Source organism: Struthio camelus, chromosome 11 (genome assembly GCF_040807025.1).
Source record: "Struthio camelus isolate bStrCam1 chromosome 11, bStrCam1.hap1, whole genome shotgun sequence".
NCBI classification, from domain to species: Eukaryota; Metazoa; Chordata; class Aves; order Struthioniformes; family Struthionidae; genus Struthio; species Struthio camelus.
The window spans coordinates 7,351,194-7,373,866 of record NC_090952.1 but is presented as its reverse complement, the minus strand read 5'-3'; the positions used below and the strand labels follow the sequence as shown (position 1 = coordinate 7,373,866).

Here is a 22,673-nt window from a genome sequence, read left to right as displayed (position 1 = left end):
AAGGTATTTTTGTGCTGGCCTTCCAGCTGCAGTGTTGCATCCAAGAGGGAGATGCTAAGGCTTGTGGGGCTGAAGGTACCAAGCAGCACAAAGATGTTGTCCTAGGAGAGACGCTTACAGCAGGGTGGGCTCCAGGCTCGCGGCTGCTGCTGATCCAGCAACTGCAGCAGCCAGAGACACTTGGAAGAAAACAGTGGCGAGGTAAATTGAAAAGCGAGGGTCGTCAGAAGAACGGCCGGGATTGGGGCAGACAGTCTGGAAAGGGATCTTGCCTTAACAAATGAAGCTTGGGTACAGCTGCTCAGCATAGCGGTTCTGTGGACCGTGGTGACGCTGGTGGGAAGAGGAGAGCACACGTGGGCAGCTCTGTTCGTTTGTCCCGTCTGCAGCATCGTAACAGGGTATTTCTACTCTAAGCTAGATTTCTTGGTTTTCGGACAGTTCCTCGCTCTCGCTCTGCATAAGAACGTGTTCACTGCCGTTTGAATAACAGCATAATTGAGCTCCTATAAGCATTTTCTGCGTGTTAGAAAACTCAGTTCTGGTCCGCAGGACCAGAATGACAACTTCTGTCCCATTTTAAACTGTATCAGTTTGGGAGTGAACACATACGTTTTCTCATAATCTCTGATTATTCTGTCCTAATATTGCAGCTGTAGAGGACGGATGCCATTGACATTCAGCAGATGAGCTATTAATTATTTTCTCTTATATTGTCCGCCCTTCAGGCCAGATTTGTCAACAGCTTTTAGTCTACTTTGTTAGCATGCTGTTTGACACTGATTAGTTCTTTATGTTCCGCTTTCCTTACAGAGGTAATATTGTGAAGGATTGGGGGGGGGGGGGGTCAGTTTCGTTGACTTAGATAACAATTTTACCAGATAACCAGCCGCTACCTCCTACTTCCGGTCATTTTGCAGGCTCTGGGATGTGCAGTGCCCTTGTGGATAGGCAGGTAGGCAGCCTACCTCTGACTCTGGAGCAGCCCAAAGTAAATCGTAGGGTAAGGCAAAGTATAAGACTAGCACAAAAGCTTACGTGACAGGTAAACAGACTAGAATCACTATAACCTTGCAGTATTGCTGGTACTGGAATATTAAAAAAAAAAAATTTCAAAAAGCTGCTCTGAACTACTTTGTTTTGAACCAGGATCCCAAAATAACCACCTTTCAGCTGGTAAAATAAATTATGAGAGTCTGTCAGATCCAAAGTGTAATGGTTGGGCAAATTAATCCATTGTTGTATTGTTATAGTGCTCTAATCATATTTTTATATATCCCAGGAGCTGGAACCAAGAAGCATTTTGCTGTCATTGCAAACACAGTAATAAGAATAGTCTTAACAAAGTGACATGCACTAAGTTGACTTTCCGCAATACATTTCAGCGGAAATTACAGATGCTTTTTACATTTCATTATCATTAAGGTACAAATAAGTTTCTTTTATTGAAAACCAGGCCTACTTTATCTGGTTTAATAATTATAGTGAGGCTCATTATGGACACCTTGTTTGTAATTCTCGCCTTTCTTATTGAATACTAGATGTATTATTACAAGAGTATGTACTTTAACAGATGGAGTATGTTATGGCAATGTTTAGTTCAAGTTGATCTTTTCCAAAGAACGTGCTGAATGATCTTGGGCTAAATAGAACCAAGTCAACATCTAGCTTGATTTTTACTACTGGCATTATTTAAGCAGAAAACTAGAACTGCTTTTGAGTTAAATGCAGCAGGTGAAAGGAGCCGTAAGGTGGAATTATGAAGACCTTACGACTAGGAAGAGGTGCAGAACCTGCATCGCAGGCAGCAGAAACTTTTCCAAGAAAATATCGTAGTTGATGTCAAGGTTGTCTCATTTGCCAGTGGGATATTGCTTTAATGGTGTTCTTTTTTTCCTCTCCAGTTTACATAATGAGATCAAGCTAATTAAACCGTGTCTAGCTCTGGGAAAAGATCAAAATGTGAGCTCTTTTTATTTCTTTTTATTAAAACCTTCACCCTGTAATAGAAGATTACAGGACATACTTTGCTACCAGTGCATCTTGCTCATCCCTGAAAAAAAATACACATCTTTCTCTTTACTGGTGCGTGTTTGCTTTTAATTGTTTTTCCTTCTAGTTTATCATGTTTCAGGAACTTGCAGAAAGGTGCGGGCTTGCCGTGGTTAGGTAGACTAGGTAGAGAAGTAATAACAAGTAGATGTGGTGAGGCGTGTTATTCAAAAGCCTGCTATAATAAAACCTGCTGAGAAGTGCTGTGTGCCATACTCCACAAAGTTTTTGAATAGACACTTAGACTGGTTTGTATAACCCACTTCTTGTTACGTATAGCTGACCATAGATTGCCAAGCAGTAGACTCGAGGGTTCCCTGCTTCCTGGGAATTGAGATGGTTGAAAAAACAGTTTTTACAACCTCCCCGAAGTTGTACGATTTTTTGCTGTCATATTTTGCTTTCCCTAAAATATTTTTTTTCTTTTGAGGTAAAAGTGTAGTGATTTTCTTACTGCTGGTCCAATGCTCGTAGGTACTCATTATGCGTAGAGACCTGTATCTTCCGTTGCAGATGGTGTAATTCATTGTCCCGGGTTCCGTTCCGGGGCGTTCGGTGGCCGTCCCAAATCTGCAGAGGGCCCTTAGGAGCGGGGTGGTGGTTCAGAATCGGCAGTCCAGCAGTCGCAGCTGTTCCCCGCTTTCAGGTCCTGGCTCCGAGCCCTTCGCTGTAGACACAAGCTTCCCCCGGTAGGACTAGCTGCGAGCGTACGGCGGAGTGCTGCGCGGCTAACGCGGCGCGGCGTCCGGGTGGGAACGCGGAAGCTCCTCTCCAGCGCTCGCGGCCTGAAGCCCTTTGCTGCAGCGCTCGCGAGGCTGGGCTGCGAGAGGCTTCACAGAGCCAGGACTAAGGCAAGGAGTTATTGCCGGTATTAATATATTACTGTATTAGATCATGCTAATTACATTTTAAGCTAAAATGCTTTCAGAAAGATTGAGAGGAAATGAGGGCTCTCCCATGCCTTCTCCCTCTTTAGGAGGAAGCAAGGTTCAAGTAGTATTTTCAGTTCCAGAGGGGAGGAACAGCTGTGTCGGAGCTCTGAAGTAAGTTTATAATGATTGAGTTGAATTGCAGAGTGCATTTTGGGTTGCATTCAAATCATGGCAATTTCCCTTCCCTCTGTGACAGAGCAAGAAGCTCTCCACTTTGATCGTTGCTGTAGACTTGGAGAAGAGGGGGGGGGAAAAAAAAGAAGGGAAGCTTTTGTTTCCGGCATGTCGTGTTTTTTCACACATGACAGTGTGTCAGGGGTAGCTGTGCTCTGCCAGTTTTACATGCACTGTGCAAAGCCCCCCACGGAGCAAGAGGAGGAGAGCGGTTAAGGAGGGACGTTGGGGCTCGCGTGGAGACTGAGCTGTGTCTCTTGCACCGTCTTTCCGACGCCAGATGCTTTTTCGGTAATTGTACTATCTTCTGATGAATAAATTGGCTCTGGATGGAAGCAGAGCTTGATCCAAAGCTAGCAGGATTGAACAAGAGCCTCTGTTAACCTTGATGAGCTTTAGATTAGGCCTTTTGTGCAAACCTGCTTGGTGGTGGCGAACATAGACCTGCATCGGTGATGCTCGGTGATGAAGCGAGCTGAGCTCCTGTCCTGCTCCGCTCTAAGCTCAGCGCCGAGCCTTGCCTCTGTAAGCCAGCCTTTTGGTGTGCTGAGGCTACGTCTGCTCCACCTTAAGGTTCGCCTCCTGCTCTCACCCTATTTTAATAAATTTGATCCATTTCTCAGAGACAGCATCTGAGCTCCTAAAGTAAAAAAAAAAAAAAAAAAAGCCTTTTTGGCTGTTCATACGATTTTGCTACAGCAGCCTCAATGTTGCAGGCTGTCATCATCCTACGGAGTTATCCTACCTGCCTTAAATCCCTAAAGGAAAACAGGATCCGAACCTGTCACACGGAGCCAGTTAGAGTCAATCATCGTCTCCTTGCTGGATTCCAGTATCCTCTTATGGGGTGTATGTAAAAGGAGCCTTTCATGCTCGCTATGGAGCGGATAAATAAATAAATCAATTCTTGTCATAATTAAACATATATATGTGCTTTCTTTTTCCATACAACTTCAACAGCTAACCGAATGCACTTAATAATGTTTTTCACTGTATTTCAGTGGTATGAATGTACATGAAAATTACAGCAAAGGCATCATTTTTTTAACAGCTGTGTTTAGTTGAATAACAGATTTAGAAAGTGCAGACTTTAATTAATCTGTGTTTTCTGCTGGGATTTCAGCACCATCTGATTTACTTTTCATGGCTGAAAAGTGTAATTGTAGTTTTTCTCTTTAGCTGCAAGTTTATCCTCCCAAGAAATTGATTTGGTTCTTCTTTTTCTTAAAGAAAACTCACTGTCAAACTGATGGTACCTGGTAGGTAATACAGCTCATGCACTCACTCTGCCTGCTGAGGGTGGTGGTTGGGAGCAGGACTATGTCAAACGGCGTGGTTTTTCGGAAGCGCCGCATCTCTCCTCCGTCTCGCTGTAGGTTGCAGCAAGCCACGCCACGTTAGCTGGTCGCAATCCAAAGGCTGGATGTTACGGGAGAGCTGCATTTGCCGCGAGTGGCCGAATCCTGTTTCGTACGTTAGGGCTGGGGAGCGGTCAGTGGAATAGAAAGCAAGGACGAGTGTTAGTGGAGAAACCTCAGAGCGGGCAGGGTTTCCCCTGTGTTCAATACAATGAAAATCGAGAAGTAATGCAGATATTATTTGGATTTTTTTAAAAATGGGGATGAAAGTAAGACGACTCTTCTTTTTTGTGCTGCTCATTGTAGAACGAAGCTGTGCAAGACTGTTGCCGTAACTCTTCAGGTGCTGTTCATAAAGACTCTTTGCAGAAGGTGTTGGTGTGTGTCAGTGTTTTCTGTACGGCAGCGGCGAAGGCTAGGTAATGAATTGCAGAGCCGTGGTGATAAATTGCATTTATCATGCACTGTTGTTCACTCATTACTCCATCTCTGCCGCGATTAACGTGAGCGTTACAAACACGCAAGGAGCTTCAGTGGGGGATTAGTTTGCCTGAAAAATCAACCCGCCACCGAAACGTTTTCCTTTTCCCACCCCCACCCTTGCACTGGGACGTGGCTCCCTAAGCTGAGGGTATCGATTTTTGCCTAGAGCGTGGCACAGGATGATCTGAATTGTGCCAGCTCCTTTCAGTGTTTGCTCGAGATAGTTTATGGTGCAGTGACCTTCTCTTGCACACCCTCGTGTGAACGCATCCCTTGGTTGTTGGCGTCCCGGTGTACAGCAGGGGAGCTGCTTCGGCCCTACGTGCCTAGCGCGTTGCTTCCAGGCGTGCTTGCTCTGCGTTCGGTCAGAGGAAAGGAAGTTGGGGTAAAGTAAGGGTATTACTTGTGTTTTCAGAGGAAGCTGATGTAATTTTCGTTACTGTTGAAGGTGTTTTTTCCCCCCATTTTTATTTTATTAGGTTGGCATGGGTTTTGATGTCTTAAGGGCTTTATGTGCAAAGCCCGCAATGTCTGAAGAGAAGCCGTGCATTTAGATTCCGAGCGTAATCTTAGGATGGCTGCTAATCTGAATAAGATAAAAAATCTTGATGGGTTTTAAAACTTATTTTAATTAAGGTCTTTCCTTTCATCTTGCCAAAGCCCTGAATTAGCTCCTTCATTCTCCCACAAATACGAATAGGCGCCGTTGCCTATAGGCCCTGTCGCGCGCATGGAGCTTCAGCAGACGGGCCAAAGCTGGATGCGGAAGCACGGGCGCTTGAAACGCCGAGGGAATTAAGGCAGGGGTTGGGAAAAGTCAAAAAGACAAGCTCCTCGGCCGCCGGCTGGGTAAGCTGGAGGCTGCTGGGAGGCCCTAGCGGGGCTCTGTGCGCTCCGGCTCTCTGCAGCTCCGGGCACGGGGCGGAGTCGCCTCCTTCCCCAGGTCTCTGGAAGGTGCCCTCAGCGTTGGGGTGCGCGAGCGAGTCCGAGTCCGGCTGATCTGCGGCAGCAAAACTTTGTACCTCCTGTCAAAAACAAGCTAATTCAAGGTTTTGCAGCCCGAGGGAAGAGCTCTGCTGCGTTACCCGCCCCTTCCCTGTTTGTGGTGGCTTTCGAGTTTCAGCCAAGCAAGGTTATCAGCAGAGAGGCAGCAGCTGGCAGCCGCGTTGCGGCGTGCCGACACGCTCGTGCCTTCGCTCCAGGCCGGGCATCCGCGCGCGCGTGTCGCCCCCGGGGCACGACGGGGCCCCAGGCCCCGGGTCTCCCTGCTTGGGAGCTACTCGGGGCCTCTCGGATTGACAAAACCTTCCCGGTGAGATTTCTAATAAAACCAGCATATTCCTGCCAAACGTTTTGGCCTTGATGAATCAGTATTTTCTTTTGACAAGTTGTAGACTTGTAAGAGCTGTGGACCGGAGCCGTCCCGCGTTCGCCTTGCTGCGCGAGGCCTTGCTCGGGCATCGTTTGATTCATGCTAACGCGACCCTCCGGCTGGAAAGGCGACTGGGATTGCGGTCCCATCCGGCGCGGAGCGCTGTGGGCACAGCGCCGCTCTCAGGCCTTGGCTCTCTGTTCCCTTTCAGAGGGGACGCGAGCTCCAAGGTGCTGTTTGGAGAGCCTCTTCGGCGGGGTGACCCGCTCAATGCAAAGTTTAGCCTCGGCCCGGTGCCAGCGCGAAACAAGCCTGACAAATAATCAGGAATCAAAGGAGCCACCTGCACGCGGCGGGGAGTTGCTCACCGGGTGGTAAGCGAGCTTTGGCAGCGCTCGGCGCCGAGCCTCGCGCTTCAGCCCCGCTTCCTCGCGCGCCGCGGGGAGCCGGCTCCCTCCCCGCGCCCCTCTGCCCGGCCTCGGCCCAGATCGCGGAGGGAAGCGAGACGAAACCCCGCGCCGGGGCCGGCTCGCTCGGACGGGCGGCTCTTTGGCGCCCACCCCTTCCTCCTCCTCCCGCTGCGCGTTTTGGGGCGGGGGGAGGCGTTGCGCGCGGCGGGGCAGCTTGGGCGATGCCGGCGGCAGGGCGGAGGGCAGGACGGCCAGCCTCGCGACGGCCGCGTTGCCACGCCGCGCGCCGCGGCCAGATCCCCCCCTCCGAAGAGGGACGGCTCTGCGCGTTCGCCCAGCCGTCGCTGACAAACAGCCGCGGAGGAAAATTAGGTCTTTTTAAGAGCGTTTTTATCCTCTGCTGGTTCGTAAGAACGGACGCAGCGCGGGAGAGGAAGGCGGAGGGGTGGCGTGATATGCAGATGCCGGTGTCGCAGGCACGTGCATTGGCTGCCTCGGGAGCGCTCAGAGCCCGGCTGCTCGCGCTCGCTACTTTAGAGGGCAGATAGTATTTATTTTGGGGGGAGAGAGCGAACGCGAAGCGCGCGCGTGTGTGTGTGCGTGCGTGCATGCGCGTAGTCGCTTGTTTTTTATGTCTGGGAAGACATGTTCGCTCAGAGCGTCCTCCTCGCGTCGCAGCCCGTAGTAAAGCCACGTGCGTGACCCAGAGAAGACTCGAGCCCAGCGCGTCCGGTTTTAGTCCCGTCAGCCCTGATAGGATCTCTTTTAAACGGCTGGCGGGGGAAGCGAAGTTGCCTGCCCTTCTTTGCCGTGTAAGAGCGGATTCGGGGGGCTCCCTCCCCCCTCCCCTCCCCTCCCCTCCCCTTCCCCGGGCGCGCGGGCTGGACAAGGGGGAAGGCAGTCTTCAAAGTGCAAGCAGAGAGGCTGTGAAAAGGAAAGCAGCGCTTGCAACGGCGGGTTACAAACAAATGGAGGCTTTTTTTATAGCGCGCAAATGTTACCTATGGCTATTTATACCCTGCCTCAAAGGCCGTTTGTACCCTCCTCCCCCTTTTTTTGCGCTGGTGGCTGGAGAACGGTTTGGTATTCCGTGTTTTCAGCAGCTCAGGGACGTTCCCTCGCCCTTGTCCAAGTGCGGGACCGTACGTTTCCGATGCCGTTCCTGAAAGGAGAGGATGATTTGTGGACTGCGGCCTCGGTGTTGCTTTTCATTCATCGCAGTGTAAAATGAGAAACTGCCGTTGCCACGCGTTGTTCCTCGCGCTCGCAGAACGAGCGGAAACCGCGGCCGACAACGCAGGAGCTAGGCTGTAAGGCTGCAACGCTGAAGCGCTCCTTAATTGGAATATTTGATACAGTTTGTCACTTCAGTGGCTGATGGGAAGCGCAATGATACCTTTGCCTCTTGTTAGAGGAGATGACAGTGTTTGCCGGATGGGTTTCGTCTGTTGCTATTACGGGAACGAGGTTGCGTTTAGCTACGGCTGTTATTAAGCCGAGGTAACGTCCCTGTCCGTTACGTTTATTACCTCGCTGCCACCCGCCGACGTGACGGGGCTGCGGAGGAAGTCCCGGCGGCGTATCCTCAGCTTTTTGGGAGCTCCCGCAGGTCTTTGCAGCAGGCGTTTCCTGGGCCGTAGCTCCTCACTTGGACGTTGCTGCCTCGGCTGCCGGGCCGCTCCGTCCTGCTGACGCGACGGCGAGGGCGCTCCTTCCTCCTCCTCCTCGCGCCTTCGCTTCAGGTGATGCTGTTTCGTTTCCGTTTATCTCGCTTCCCCGATGAATGATTTTGTGCCCAGTAGCAGTAATAACGCTAACACGGGCGCGCAGTTCACGTAGCTGAAAGTAGCAGCTCGTTGCTCCAAAAGGCAGGGCTTTCGGGAGCGTTGCGCCCAGCCAGCCTGCGGCAGGTAGCGCCGCTTGGCCTCCTGCGTCGCTGAGCCAGGCTCTTGGAGCCAATTCGTTACTCTTCTTGAACGCGGAGCTGCGCTTGCAGACAAAGCCGAAAGCTTTTACCGTTTCGGTGGCTGAAAGCGGCAAAGCCAGCGGCTTTTGTCGTCCGGGAGGTTGCCTGCGCTAGTCGTTTGGGGAGTAGCGTGCCTAGCCGAGGGAGCGTGCTGCTCGACAAAGAGGTTCGGAGAGCGATTTGAAACGGGGACCGGTTGCGCTTTCCGGTGCGCTGAGGAAGCGCGGCGGGCTCCGCTGCAGTCCCGTCCGGCCTGGGAGCCGAAGGTGCGTTGCCCTGACCTGCGCCGTAAAGTTTCCCAGTCGGCCCATACGCGTCGACTTTGTCAGCCGCCCCTTTTGCTGCGTTTTTGCAAGCGTTGATGTTGCTTATTACGGCTAAAAATAACCACTTTGTCTTTCTGAGACTGTCCTGTGCCATTAAAATAGACGCGCCGAGTACGAAGATTGGTTTGGGTTTTAAAAGTGCTGCAGTAACGGGTTTTTGCGCGAGGCTTTTCCCTGGAGAAGCCTGCAGGAACGCGGAGCCCGCTTTAACGCTGTTGGGAGCCAGTGCTTCGCCTCCTGCCTGTGGGTTTCCTTTCTTTTGTTGGCGCTCGTGTCTTTGGGGAATTCTGGTCTCTTCTTCCTTTCACTGCCGGTTATTCGAAAGGGGTTTCGGCGATTCGGCGCCGAGCGTGCCGGGTCGTTGCTGCGGCTCGCGCTGCCCTTCCGCAGCGGCGCGGCGTTGGGGCGGCCGCTCCGCCTGCTGAGCGGCGGCGTGGGGACGGGGACGGCTTTCGCGCCGCGGAGCGTGGCTTCGGCCACCAGCGCTCGTCCCGAGCGAGCGCTCGCCGGTGGCCGCCTCCTGCGGTTGGAGCGCCGAAAACGGACGCAGCAGCGCTGCTGCGAACTGACGTGACTGCAGGCTCTCCTGGTTTTAGCTAGGCTCTTCCTAAGTGCCCCGGGAAGTTGGCTCCGTCTCGGCCGGCGCGTTCGGGGCGGGGGGCGGTAGCAACGCGCGCGGCGGCAGTCGGGAGAGAGGCTCTGTTGCGTGCGCCGTGTTTGCCGATTCTCAGCTTCCCTGTTTTCCTTCTGATTGCGTTTGTCCCTTTTGCAACGTCGGCGTCGAGACGACTCTTTTATTATTGTTACTCTTTACAGAAGCAGCCGTCCGGCTCCTCCTGAACCTGCGAATGGATTTCTCAACCTGCAGCCATCCTAGGTGTAAATTGGATGGGAGAGGGGGCTTTGCACGGATCCTTTTCCCTGGCAGCCAGAGTAGCTGTCTTTCTGCAGACAGCCCAGTGGCTCTTTAGCTTTGCATTTTTCTTCCATAGCGGGCACATATATACATATATATTTTTTTTTTTGAACGTCCACCAAATCTGTTACTAATTATTGGCGCTGCCGAGCCGGTGCCGTTGTTCGCTTTCGGCAGCGCAGCCGTTCTGCCGCATGAGGGGCGAAGACCCCCAAATTCAGCGCGCTCCTGATTTACTGTGCAGCTTGGGCAAAGTGCATTTGTTGCCTTGGAAACAAATAGCAGCAGTGAACAACTAAATGAAATTTATGGAATCAACTTCAATAAATCTTGATGATAAATGTGCAAAAACATACACAATTTGATGAAGATCTACAGTATGCAGATGTGAGAGATGATAGTAAGTTATATAACTGCTCCGGATACGCTTCGGGACTGCCCACAAACAGGTTCCTATAATGCGTTTTGTTTTGCTGTTTCTGAGGAAGCTGTCTGCTTCTTTTCATAGATATGGCATTTAATTTTAATTTCCAGGGTATCTTTTAGCTTAATTGGCACACTGGATGATTACAGTGCGTTGTTTTGTCTTTTGCAAATCCTGATTCATATCTAACTCAGGATAAAAATAAAATTGAGAACTGTGGCAATATAAGAGAGCAAAATGCAGCGCGTGCCATGTCACCCGCCTCCGAGTAGCGCGCGGAATATCACAGATTAATTAAAACATTTGTATAGAACATTTCCCTCATTCCTTGTACGAATCTTTGTGTTTTGTGTGGCAGGGAGAAGCCAGAGATTTTACAGCGCTGCTGCAGACTTTGTGCCTTGTGGAAAGGTCTCTATGTTTACCCCTGCGTAGGGACTCACTCTTTTTTTTTTTTTTTTTTTTTTGCACACAAAAGAAATCACAACAACTGATATTTTCCAAAATTGATATTTTTGTTTCTGGTTTGACCCGTGGATCGATAAAGGTTTCAGAGTATCATTGGACTTGTCTCGAGACTATGTTGTAAACCTTTAACACAGCCCTTAATGGAATTTGATGTTTTTCCATTAGTTCCCTTACCTCTTCTCGTTCCAGTGTCTTACTTCTCGCGTTCCTCCACCGGGTCAGAAAGTGTGGAGAATCTTTGTTTCCTCCTCTCCTATGACACGGGGCCACAACGTTATGCTTCAGCTGCGATCAAGGAGGTGGCGGCTGACGAGCGGGTCGGACGCGGCGGTGGTGATTTTTATGACGCGCCTAACATAACATGGGCGCTTTATTTTTGATGAGCGTTAGCTGACGCTGCACCTGATGGGCCGGTCCCGCCTTAACTTCGGCCCCCTCCTTTTCTTTTCTTCTAAATCTTTCATCTCCTTGGCGCGCGCCTGGAATGAGAGATGGTTTCTGAAAACGAAGAGCCTGTGTCAGCCCCAGCTTTGGATTATCAGCAGGTACAACAGCAAGTTGTAACTGAGGGTCGTGTTCGTGCCCTAGAGCCTGGTGTGCTGCAGTTACTCCAGGTGTATGGGGGTTTGGGTTTTTTTTTTTTTTCGGTTGGTTTGTTTTCTCTCACGTTACTTGAATGTAGTCGAGGCAGAGGCCATCTTCTCCTCTTCCAGTCCTCAAAGTCAGTGCTTCACCATGGCAGCTGTAATATTTTGTATGGATTTAGAAAATCCCTACACACGCTTAGTGTCCCGCCCGTAAATCATCCCAGTTCTGCACTGGTGTCAGAATTTGCCAAGAGGTTAACGAAACTCATGCCTGGGTGACGGAGACCGCACAGCCGAGCACTTGTGCGGAGATGATTACAATGCCTTTTAATATATTTTTACCAGGTGTATTTATAATCTTGGCTAGGATCAGAATTCAGGTTTCACTTAGATCAAGATGTAGAAAGCTGTAAACCTGAAAGGCTTCTTTCCAAAAATTCCTTGCACATATAATGATTCCTAAGCTGCGCTCTGATGTTTACAGAGCACTGTAGCTTTTCACATTAACATACAACTGTATAAGACAGATTGAACTCCATTAGGAGCTAAATTTAGTGACTCGCTAACTTCTTTTTGATATGTTTTTATAATTTCATTGTATTATGACACTTGGTTTTAAATTTGCATGAGTAAATGAGCCTCTCACTAAGTCAGGTAAAAAGATTTTTCACTTATCTACCATGAAATAAGGCATTAAAAAAAAAATAGTAGGAATAGCAAGCAATGTGTCCTTGACATATTTAGTGTATATTTTTTTCAGCTGTGCTGACTGAACGTTTCTAACTATTAATGATACAGTAAGGCTATTTGTACTGTGTTTAACAGGCTACATAATTTCACGTTATGCAGAATTTTTGTAATTAGCCTAGCATTTTGTGTGGGAACAGCATTTTTGAGAAATACAACTTTACATTCAATTACATGCAAAATCTGAATTCTGTGATCCAGTGAATGAAACCTAGCCTGTTACAGTTGATCTCAACGTCGGAAGGCACGCCAGGGGCCCGTGTGACGTTGAAGAACAACTTCAGCTTCTTCTCGCTATCGGCAGGTCCGAGACCATCTGTTCGGTCCGGGTAGGCAATGAACGTTCGTTAGGTGGCAACAAGGCTCATTCGTACCTGACCTGGGCTCTGGGTAGGTGGTTGATGAGCTAACACAGAGGTGAAAGTCCCCGTGTCTGGTTACCCAGCTCTTTGGCTCTCTCTTTGGTCTCTGTTGACGTCACCGTTTTTAATCTGTTTGTGTTATTGATTTCTTTCTTTTTTTTTAATTTTTGTGTATTTCATTAATAGTGACAGCTGCTTTTAATTAAAAGAAAAAAAAACCCAGCAAAACAAAATCCAGCCTAAAACAAAAGGAGAATATTCTAATTTGGCATGACATTATGAAGCAGAATGGCTTCTGGCATGCAAGGTACATAAAAGGTCATCTTCCATTGCTACAGCCCTTTGCAATGGTGGAATTAAGTTCAAACTCGGGCTGGTTTTGAAGTCTTAAGTCTCTCTGGGGATTCCTTTCATAACATCTTCGAACTGGATAACACTACAGTAAATGAAATACACTGCACTGGATTAAAGGGTTATTTCCCCTGTGTGTCAAGCTGACATAGAATACTAAACCTCAGGTTGCCTCCGAGTTGTCTCTATCTGCTGATGCCCTCTCTTCTTCCCATGGCAGCTCTCAGAGTTCTTGCATGGAAGTTTGTGATTATTTAGTCAGCTTCGTTGCTTTGTGAACGGGGAACAATTTTATGCAGCAAGGAACCAAAATAAAGCAACTAAATGGCAAGAAATTTAATGGGCTTAAAAAATGTGAGAGAACTGATGCAGGGAAGAGCAGAGCTGCCTCTTCAGTTCTATTATGCTGCTCTGTAATTTATACGGAAACACAAAATATAGAGATCTCTGCATTGCCACTCATATGTTTAGCAGCACAGAGCTTGCAGTAACAACAGGGTATGATATATGCTACCGCGCTCTTATCTGACTGCACCGACAGTTAAAATTTGTTAAGGATCATTTGCAGTGTGTTTTGTTGTAGAACAAATGTTCATTTTGACTTTGAACTTGGTGTGCGCTTACTTGTGCAGACTGCGTTTAGCACTGGGTAACCAAATCGCTGCCATCTGCCCGGTGCCAGAGACCACCGTGGCTGAGCTCCAGAGCAAGCCCCTCCGTCTCCAAGGTGGGGGAAAGACGTGTGACTGGAAATTTTGGCCGAGAAACCGGCGTCAGCTCCTCCTGCTCCATCCGTGATGGGCTGTAGCCCGTTACCCTGTCACGTGGGGCCAAGCGCCGGGGTAGCAGGTCGGGCCTGGCGAAGGCGCAGTCTCTGCGTTCGTAGGTGGCACACTCCGCCTGACTCTCTTTGGACCTTCTCTGAAACTGCAGAGATTTATCTTGTTCTTCCTTTCCCCCACCAAAACCGCTGATGAAAGACCAAGCTGAAAGATTTAATGGGGAGCCCACAACATGCTAGCTGTAAGCAAACCTTCTATATAATCCAAAAAAAAAAAAAAAAAAAGCTTGTCCCTCCACGCTTCCTGCTGTACAGTTTTGTCTGAGGAAGCCCAAGGCATCCTGAGATCGTACTGAAAGCTGTAGTTGTCTTGCAAAGAAGTGGTGTATATATAAGATAAAATGCATTTTCCATATGCTTGGTATACATGGGTTTGGTAAAAATATGGTACTGCATGGAGAAGTGCATTCTCTCTATGGCAGGGTCTACCGTTGATTCTCTTCTCTGTATTGAATCTGTTGTCTGTGTCTGTGGCTTAGCTTCCTTCTTCCTGCTGTCTTTCTCTTCGGATATACTTACAGATACACGGTTACAGGACTTAAAAATAAAATAAAATAAAATAAAATAAAATAAAATAAAATCATCCTGCTTTTTAATTCATTGCTGGTACCTAACATGGGGGTTGCTGGCTTACAACTCCTGAGACCCTCTCTTAGCCCTGACCTTCCAAAAATGCTGCAGAGAGCTGAAGATGAGATGTGGATCTGACCCCAGGGAAACGCTGCCAGACTGGCGGGCTTGTGCAGGGTGATAGCAGAGTCCCAGGAGCAGACGTCAAAGCCAGGCAGGCTTGTTTTAGCTGGCTCCTTTTTGAGGGAGCTGGAGTTAGGTATGGCCAAACCTGTGCAGCTGTCTCTGCCTTCAGGCATCTTAACCTCTGAAAAGACCGATGACGTTGGCTGCTCCGTGCCAACAGCTGCCAAACACTCTCCCAGTTTACCCTACAGGACTTGCAAGGGTTGTGTTTGCTCTTGGCAGTGGCACTGTGCTACTATATGGGCCCTAGATGTTGGGTTGCAGCTAATGCTGTAGAAGGATTGTCTAAAATACCGATTTGTGACAGATGTTTTCCTGCTCATAGCTGAGGCACAAAAGTAAGTGGGGTTCTCTTTGAAGTCCTGTTTTGCTGCATGGTTAAAATTATAAATTTGAGTCCTGCAGGTTGTGACTTTGCAGTCTGAGCCATCTAGGAAGGAGCTGCAAAAACCTTCTGCAACTTGGTGGAGGAATGAGACCGCTTAACACCACAAGCTCCTCTGAAAAATGTTGGCCTAAACAATTTGAAAACTAATTTTTGCTGCTGAGAGGCACTGATTTGTCAGACCGAGTGCCTTACTCCGCTGCAAGCAGAGCCTGGCGCATCTTGCCTTTGTAAGCAGGAGGAGCAGCGCTGTTCCACTGGCCCGCTCAGGACCTCCTGCAAGGGGCTTTATTCTTCAGATGTTTGTTGTTTGGAGTGGGACAGAGACCACCGCCTCTTTTTATGTACAGTAATGGACAGTCACCAGCTCACAGACTAAGGAATGAGTGTGTGTCTTCCTAGTGCTGCCCAGGATGTCCAGGAAGCGGGAGCTGGGGATCAGCAGCACCTTGAGGATGGGCTGCTGAGGAGGAGAAGGCCCTGGGAACGTTATAGCTGAGTGTTTGGGTTCAAGTTCTTGTCTTTTGGCTTCTAAGGTTCTTTCTATCAGTGCCACTTCTGCTTGGGGTCCGCTTTCTCCTTTTTTTGCCATGAATTTCAATCAGCTGAGGCTTCTCTCCTACAAACTGATCATCCTGTGGGACTCCAGGTTTTGACCTATCGTATCGAAACAGCAGATATTAAAAAATAGACATATCTGTATTTAAATATACATTTCGTCTTTGTGCAAAACCTTCCTAATCAATCCAGCTGATGCATTTGTCCTGTTGCCCCGTTGGGTTAATTTAAAGGCACAAACCTGGCTCGTCGCAGGTAGCCGTTGGGCCGAGATGCAGCCTGGCCAGGAGCTGCGCGCCGACCTCGGGCTCCCTGGACCTGGTCTGAGCCGGAGTAGCGTGTGCGGTTTTTTGTTGGAACAGTTTTGGAGGAGATATCTCTTCAGGCATCGGGTTCGACTGTTTCCAAGTGTTATTCACATATAAACACCCACACGCATTAAAAACCTGTGGGAAATGATAGTTTTGGGTTTCTGCTGTCCATGAGTAATTCAAGTTGACTGCATTTTTAGATTTCCCTCTTTCTGAGCAATTTGGAAGGAGGAGCAAGGGCAGGCAATGTGAATATGCTGCTTTTCTAGGTTGTTTGGGGGTATTTGTACACCCTCACCCTCATTGCTGCCACTAAGACGTTTTGCCTCCTTCCAGGAGATCCAAAATCTCACTGGAAAAGCTGGAACATATTGAAAACACGCTCAGAGCTTTAGCACCTCCTCCAGATTATTTCTTCAAGTACTTTAAAAATATATATTTTTAAATAAAAATAAATATTAATGAGTCTACACTGCTTACCGCTGACAACAGTATTTCTCTTCCTGTTCCAACGCAGCAGTATAGCAGCGTGCTCAGCTGTGCGGGAGCTGTGTTAGGGCCCCGGGTTTTTCTTTCAGACTTGGTCCTTGCCGTCATGAGCAGCGTTGCTCACCTGTGCTTTACTTTCCCCATCCTGCTAAACAGAAATGGAAATCTTCCTCCCTTTCCTGGGACGCTTAAGACTTCCCGTAGGCCCCCCCGGAAGCGTTCAATGCTGGACTGCTTGCAGAAAGTGTTGCTTATATTATGTTTATGCTTCCTCGGTGTTTGCATGTATTTTTATATACTACTCGCAGTGACCTTTTCAAGGCAAATACTGACAGTCCCTGACTCAGGCTCTTTACTAGCAGGCATAGCATCTTCTAGGCGATTTTGTAAATACTCTTGTTGGGGTTCTTTCAGTAGTAAGGCTGGGGCTAATTGTGCTGGCGCGATGCTTTTGTATGCAGGAGGTTGGAGAGCGGTCTTGAAAAAACCAGTAACGTGAAAGTCAGCTCCTTTTATCTGCGTTCTTTTTTCAGTTACCTAAAATGAAATCATATGTTAAGGATCTCAATCTGTGCTGTTAAACGGACAATGATTTTTGGAGGCGAGTGCAAAGGAAGTAGCCCAAGGCGCTTCACCTGATCAGTGGAGAGCCTTGAGGAGCGTACGCGGGAGCCACGCACGGCGTTGGTGGGAGAGGAGGCGTGAAAGGAAGCGGGATGGCAGAAACGAAACCTTGGGATGGTGCCGAGGGCAGCAGGCCCTTTCCCGAGCAGCTGCGTGCCCCGTGCCTGCGCGACGCCGAGCGGCTGGTTTGTGCGTTTGCCCGGATGTGTGGGTCTGTCTGTGCCTGTCGGGGGGGAAACCTCCCAACAGCAATTCTGCAAGTAAAGCAGACGGTAGGAGATGAGTCTGGTTTTTGGGGAGGTGCTTGCTGGTGCAATGACCAAATTGTGGTAATTGTTAATTCCTCCTTAATGAGACGAATCCTTTCACTGTTGCAGGAGACGGGTGAATTTTTGCATGAGATTTGCGGATCTCGGAGTGAGCTGTGTCTGGGTCTCTTCTGTTTGGCGAGAACAGTGTGTACGCGTGTAAATGAAGGAAAAGCCTACAGAGAGTTTGCGTTTGGGGGTGACGGGTTGGGATCTTGCCCCAAGCTGAAGGTCCGGTAGAGCGTGCGTGTGTGTGTGCGCGCGCTTCCTGAAGCTCTTGGCTCCTTCCCTGCTTTCTGGGCTGGTTGGCGCTCTGCAGATACGTGGTGGAAGCCTCTTTGCTGCTATTGCTGCTAGCAGCTCCAGTGCTGCTGCTTTTGCTTGGGTTTTTTTTTTTTTCCTCCTTTTTAGAAATTGCTCTTCACTCCCCCCCCCCCCCATCACTGACAGCTGCATCCTCCTTGACAGTTGTGATATTTGTATGTGTGCATAAAAACAGTAGGAAGCGTTTATGTAGGTGTCACTAATTTAATTTAATCTGATATGTATGTATATAGAGGACTATTCTGCGCTAAAGTGCTTCTCTTTATTTTACAGTCTCCATCGTCATCAAATACAACTCCTTTCATTCTCCTCTTCCATTCACCTACCCAAAGACCAAATCTGGAAATAGTAACCAAAAGAGAAGCCCACGTCGTACACAAAGCAGAGAAAGGTTGAAAGAATTTCAGGGTAAGTAATTTTTCCTCCTTATTCTAACCTGAAGCTTTGTGTGCAGGCTAAAGCTACAGCAGTCAGTGCAAGGCCACGTAAAGAAGAAGCTGTTTAGCCTATACGCAGCTGCTGTATATGAGAAGGGAATAAATTGACTGATGTGCTAAAGTGGTACTGAAAGAAAGGTGTACGAGCATCTTCTGCAGGTGAGAAAGCGGCCCCGATAGCAGCAGCAGCAGCCTGGGACTTGTGGATGCTTGCACTGTTCCTTCTGGTCCTGCCTCAGCCGGTGCTCACAGCTGAGTGACAGCAATTGCTCTGCCCAGAAGCATGGCCATGGGCTTGAGGTTCCTTTGGCTGATGTGAAGGAGCTTGCTGGTTAAGAGTGAGCTTGGAGTTTGGGATCTCCTGTTGCTGAAGCTCTGCTCTGTCGTTTCCTTGTCTTTTTTCCACTTAAGATGTTAGTTAGATACGGTAGTGGGGGCATAACTGCTTGTTACGGTTGATCTGTTTGCGTTGTGCAGAACGTTTTGGCTTGCTGTTGCATCCTGAAATCCTCTTGGTTTCATAGGTTTTGCTAAATTTTCCTAGAGTGCAACCTGAAGGTGTCTGTGCCAAGATTTTCAGTGGGCAAGCCTGGCTGGGGGATGGAGGAGCAACAAACCTGTAGAGCAGCGTGAGGAGGGCCTCTCAATGGAAGTGTTTCTCTTAAATGACTTAAGTTTTTTTTTGTTTTTGTTTTTGTTTTTTTTTGCTATGAGAGTGGTGAATAAGATAGACTAAGATATGAAACCAGCAGCTGTTGAATTCGGAGCCCTGACTGAACTGCAGTTGTTGGGAAGCATTAATAATCTCAAATGTTAGGGAAGGCAGTTTCTCACCCTGGAACCGTATCTCTGCCTGCATATATTGTATTTCCGCACATGTTCTTTCATCGATGGACAGGATATGCATTTGCTTACATTTGAAAACTTAGCTTTAAACATCTGGGTGTTCTGTTTTATTGCTACTTTTTTTCCTGCAGTGTTTGTTCATGCAAAATTCATATCTGGGAAGGGCATCTTAAATCCCTGCTTCTGAGTCAAAAAGGGAAAGTATGGAAGTGAAAAGAGAGATCGTATCATTTAAGAAATATGATTCATGAATTAATCCTCGTCTGCTACACCATCTGTGGCGTGTGTTTCAATACAAGAATCCTGTTTTTATATCTTTTTAAAAAGCTTTCTTCTCGCTGGCTGCCTGAGTCTTCTATAATGCTAACAGGGAATTAGCTTCTTTTTTGGGAGCAGAGTGGGCCCGGGGAGAGAGCGATCATTTTTATTTGTACACTGGGCAAGCAAGCGCCGCAGCGACATGTGTCAGAGCCGTAGGTAGTTTGGGAGACGGTAGAGCCCCCTTTGGGGATGTGATTGACAGCTGTCTGCACAGCACTGTGGGACTGACTTCCAGACAAGGCCAGTAAGTAGTTGCGTTGTGAGGTACGTTTGGATGTGCTGCAGAGGTACTGATGGGACAAGGGACTGGCGAAGGGTGACTCGTGCGAGTAGCTATTGAATAGATGTCTAAATCATTTTGGGCGGGAGTGAAAAATAAGTAGGTGTTTAAAAAAAGTGGGCTGTTAGCCCATTTTGTGCTTAGTGCTTCAGAAAGTGAAAGGACTGAGGTATTCCCCATCCTCTGTTTCCTGGTAGATTTTTTTTTATAATCTCTTTGTAGATACAGGTTTGCCTGCCATTACCCTGAAGAAGAGCTGTAGCACTTTGTGTGTGTGTGTGTGTGTGTGTGTGTGTGTGTGTGTGTGTGTGTGTGTGTGTGAAAGAGAGAGAAAGAAATGGTGAATGAAGGGGCACTAATATTTGTTGGGGGATGACTGGAAAAGCCTCTGCCTCTTCTAATTCAGTCCTTTGATTTGTGCTCCAGCTTTTTACAGGGAACTACGTTCCCTTTTAAATGTGTTTCTCAGGTTTCTATGCCTTGAACTTACGTATTACATTTTATTTATTTCCGACGTCAGACCCGAGATCTCTGCGTGCCTCTTTTTCCCCGCTGCCACGTGCTTCGCAAACAGGGTCCCCAGTCAGGGCAGCGTTTTAGCACGTGCACAAGTGCCCTTCCTAAATCGAGACGCTTTCCTGTACTTCTTGCTGCCTGGGATTGCCCCATCAATTTTCTCCTCTGCTTCTTGCGAGAAGCCCATAAAAGCCTGAGCGTTTTACCGCTTTGCTCTCCAGGAAGATCTGAACCCTGGGGTGCTGGAGAAATCGCGAGCAGCTTGGAGGTCTGCTCCCCTGCCTGCGCCCGAGGCGGGTTTCACCACCGTGGCGTGGCCGCCCCTCCGCTTGGATGCCCGTCCGCATGGCCGCCCAGCCACGTGGCCCTTGCCACCTCTTTGCCGGTGTCACTAATGTACTGTAGCTACAGCTCCGGTGAGATACCGGACTCTGATAACGCTGATAGATGGAGGTTATCCAGGAACTCAGTACCGATGTGAAATATTGCGGGTTTATTGCCTTTCCATTCATTTTGTTTTCACGCCTTTCTGCCTCCCTGACTCATTGCCATTCGGCCTCAGCTTGCAATTTCTATTTGCTGCAGTAACACCCACTGGACAAGACAAGAGCACTTGCAAAGCACTGATGCTTGCAGCTGCTTTTGCAGGGTGCGGGGGGGCGGTTATTATTATTATTATTATTTTTTTAATTGAGCATCTGAAGTCAGGGTAGCGACAGAAAGGAAAACCTTCGCGATGCCTTTTGCCAACGTAGGACATATGAATAAAGTATTAAAAGGCACCAGAAGCAGCAGAAACGCATGTGGCCTGAAGGCTGTCAGGCTCGGGGCGACGCGAGTTCTTCTGCCGAAAAACCCTGCTGTGATCCTGATGGCCAAACAGCCTCTGTCAGCAGAAGTCTCCCCGCTGACGTTAGCCACGGTGACAGGGTCGACGCTGGGAGAGGGGCTTTCGCATAACTAGGTGCCGGGCCGTTTTAGGTTCTTGCATTGTCGCTAAGAAATATTTTTCCTTTCCCCTCTGGTTTCCCAGACCGTGTTTTGCCTGCCCGTCGGGGAACCCTTGGACCTGTAGGCGCTTTTCTCATGGGAAGAGCGGAATAAACCACAACCACTGTCCCGATGCTTCCGTAAATGGTGCAGCGTTAAGAGAAAACAACGTTAGCAATGGTTAAGCAAGTGCTTAAGCCAATTAAAGACAGATTTACCTATTTCCGAAGGGAAGAGACGCCCAGCCCCTGCTCGGTGCGTGCCCTCTCCCTCCGTGTGAGCGCGTTTCCCCTTGTGGCATTAACGCCAGCCATTTCACGCGTGATCGCATTGCGAGGTTTCCCGTAAAATGAGGACTGCAGACTTTTTTACCTCGACAAGGTCCTGCGTTTACTGTGTATTATTAGTGTTTTGCTGAAAAACTTTCAAGTCTCGCAGAAGGTCTGCCGGTGGAAAAACTAACAAGCGGTAAAACTCACAAATCCTAACAGCGATGGAAAAATCAAACATTTTGATAAACGTATTTCATTAGCTTTTTTTTTTTCTGATTCCAAATTCCGATTAAAAATCAACAGCTTTTATTAATAAAAAAAGGAAACGAAATGTTTATGCACCGAAAGGCTCGGTTTAGGGCCTCATTTTCCCAGCAGCGGATGCTGATAAATGAGGGGGCCCCGGTGCAGTACCCCCCCCCGGCTTCTGCTCTGCTGCCTTTGGAGTCTGCCCGGCTTAGCAAGGGCCTTCGATCGTTAGGTTGCAAGTGGCTCCTTCCTCCCGAACAGTCTGGTGCAGCCGGGAGGGGTGACAAGTCGCGCTTGCAGTGTCAGCGCACAGAGGCAGGGGACACGTGACGGCAGCTGGTTCTTGCAGGAGGATAATGAAGAGACGGGAAGCATCGATTCATGATCTATTTGTTAGGACCCCAGCGAAACAGCTGTTTGTTTCTCATAAACAATTATGCCAAGACGGAAATTGGCTTGTGTCTGTACATACTTTTTTGGATGGGGAAAATTAAGCAGTAATAGCTGGAAAAATAATATGGGCTATGAGATAATAGATGCCTAAGGGATAAAATTAAACAGTACTTTACAATGAAGGAAGAGGTTTTGGCAATAAATAGTTTGCGTTTGACTTCTTTTTGTGTGCCAGAGGACTGGTATTGTTTTGAAGAGGTTATCCTGTGCTGCGTTTTCCAAATAGACGTAGGGATATTATGAAGGTCTGTTTTCCTCCAGAGGAGGATGGTGCCAAGGATGGGGTGCAACTCAAACCGTCTGCGTTCGTTCTGTGAAAACCCAGCGCTTGACGTGGCTGCCGCGCTTTCCGATGGCTGCTGACACCACCGCCCCGGCCCCTGGGAGCCGTAACCTCGGGGTCCTGCTCGCCAGTCTGCCTGCGAGGGAGCCAAGTCCTCCCGACTCTCCTCCGTCGCGGTACCGGCAAACGCTCACCCGCGGCGCCGTTTGGGACCTTCTGCCTTTCCGGGCGGCCTGTAACGCTCCGTGTTAGTCCTCTGCCCAGCTGCGTCCTTCGCTGGCGCGGTGCTGGGCCCGCGCGCCGTCCTGGCCGGCGGCCGTGGGCTGCCAGTGGGATGCGGTGAGCGCGTGATCCAGCGCGCCTGCGCTGCTGCAAAGCCACGGGGGACTTGACTGAAGCCGTGGTCCAGCGCAGGACACGGACCCGGTGGCTTTGTCTGGCAAATATCGTTAGTCATCCTTCGTGCAGGGGCAGGCTTAAAAGAAGACAGGAGGCAATACAA

At 48.9% G+C, this 22,673-nt stretch overlaps 1 protein-coding gene across 4 annotated transcripts in view; it reads left to right on the top strand.

The window, feature by feature from the left end:
- The window catches only part of NEXMIF (neurite extension and migration factor), a 178,218-nt gene that overhangs the window by 103,888 nt on the left and 51,657 nt on the right, over positions 1-22,673 (top strand). For all 4 annotated transcript variants that reach the window (XM_068956621.1, XM_068956624.1, XM_068956623.1 and 1 more), the window contains exon 2: positions 17,798-17,932. The gene's annotated coding sequence lies outside the window, so the exon portion shown is untranslated. The remainder of the gene's footprint in view (positions 1-17,797; positions 17,933-22,673) is intronic.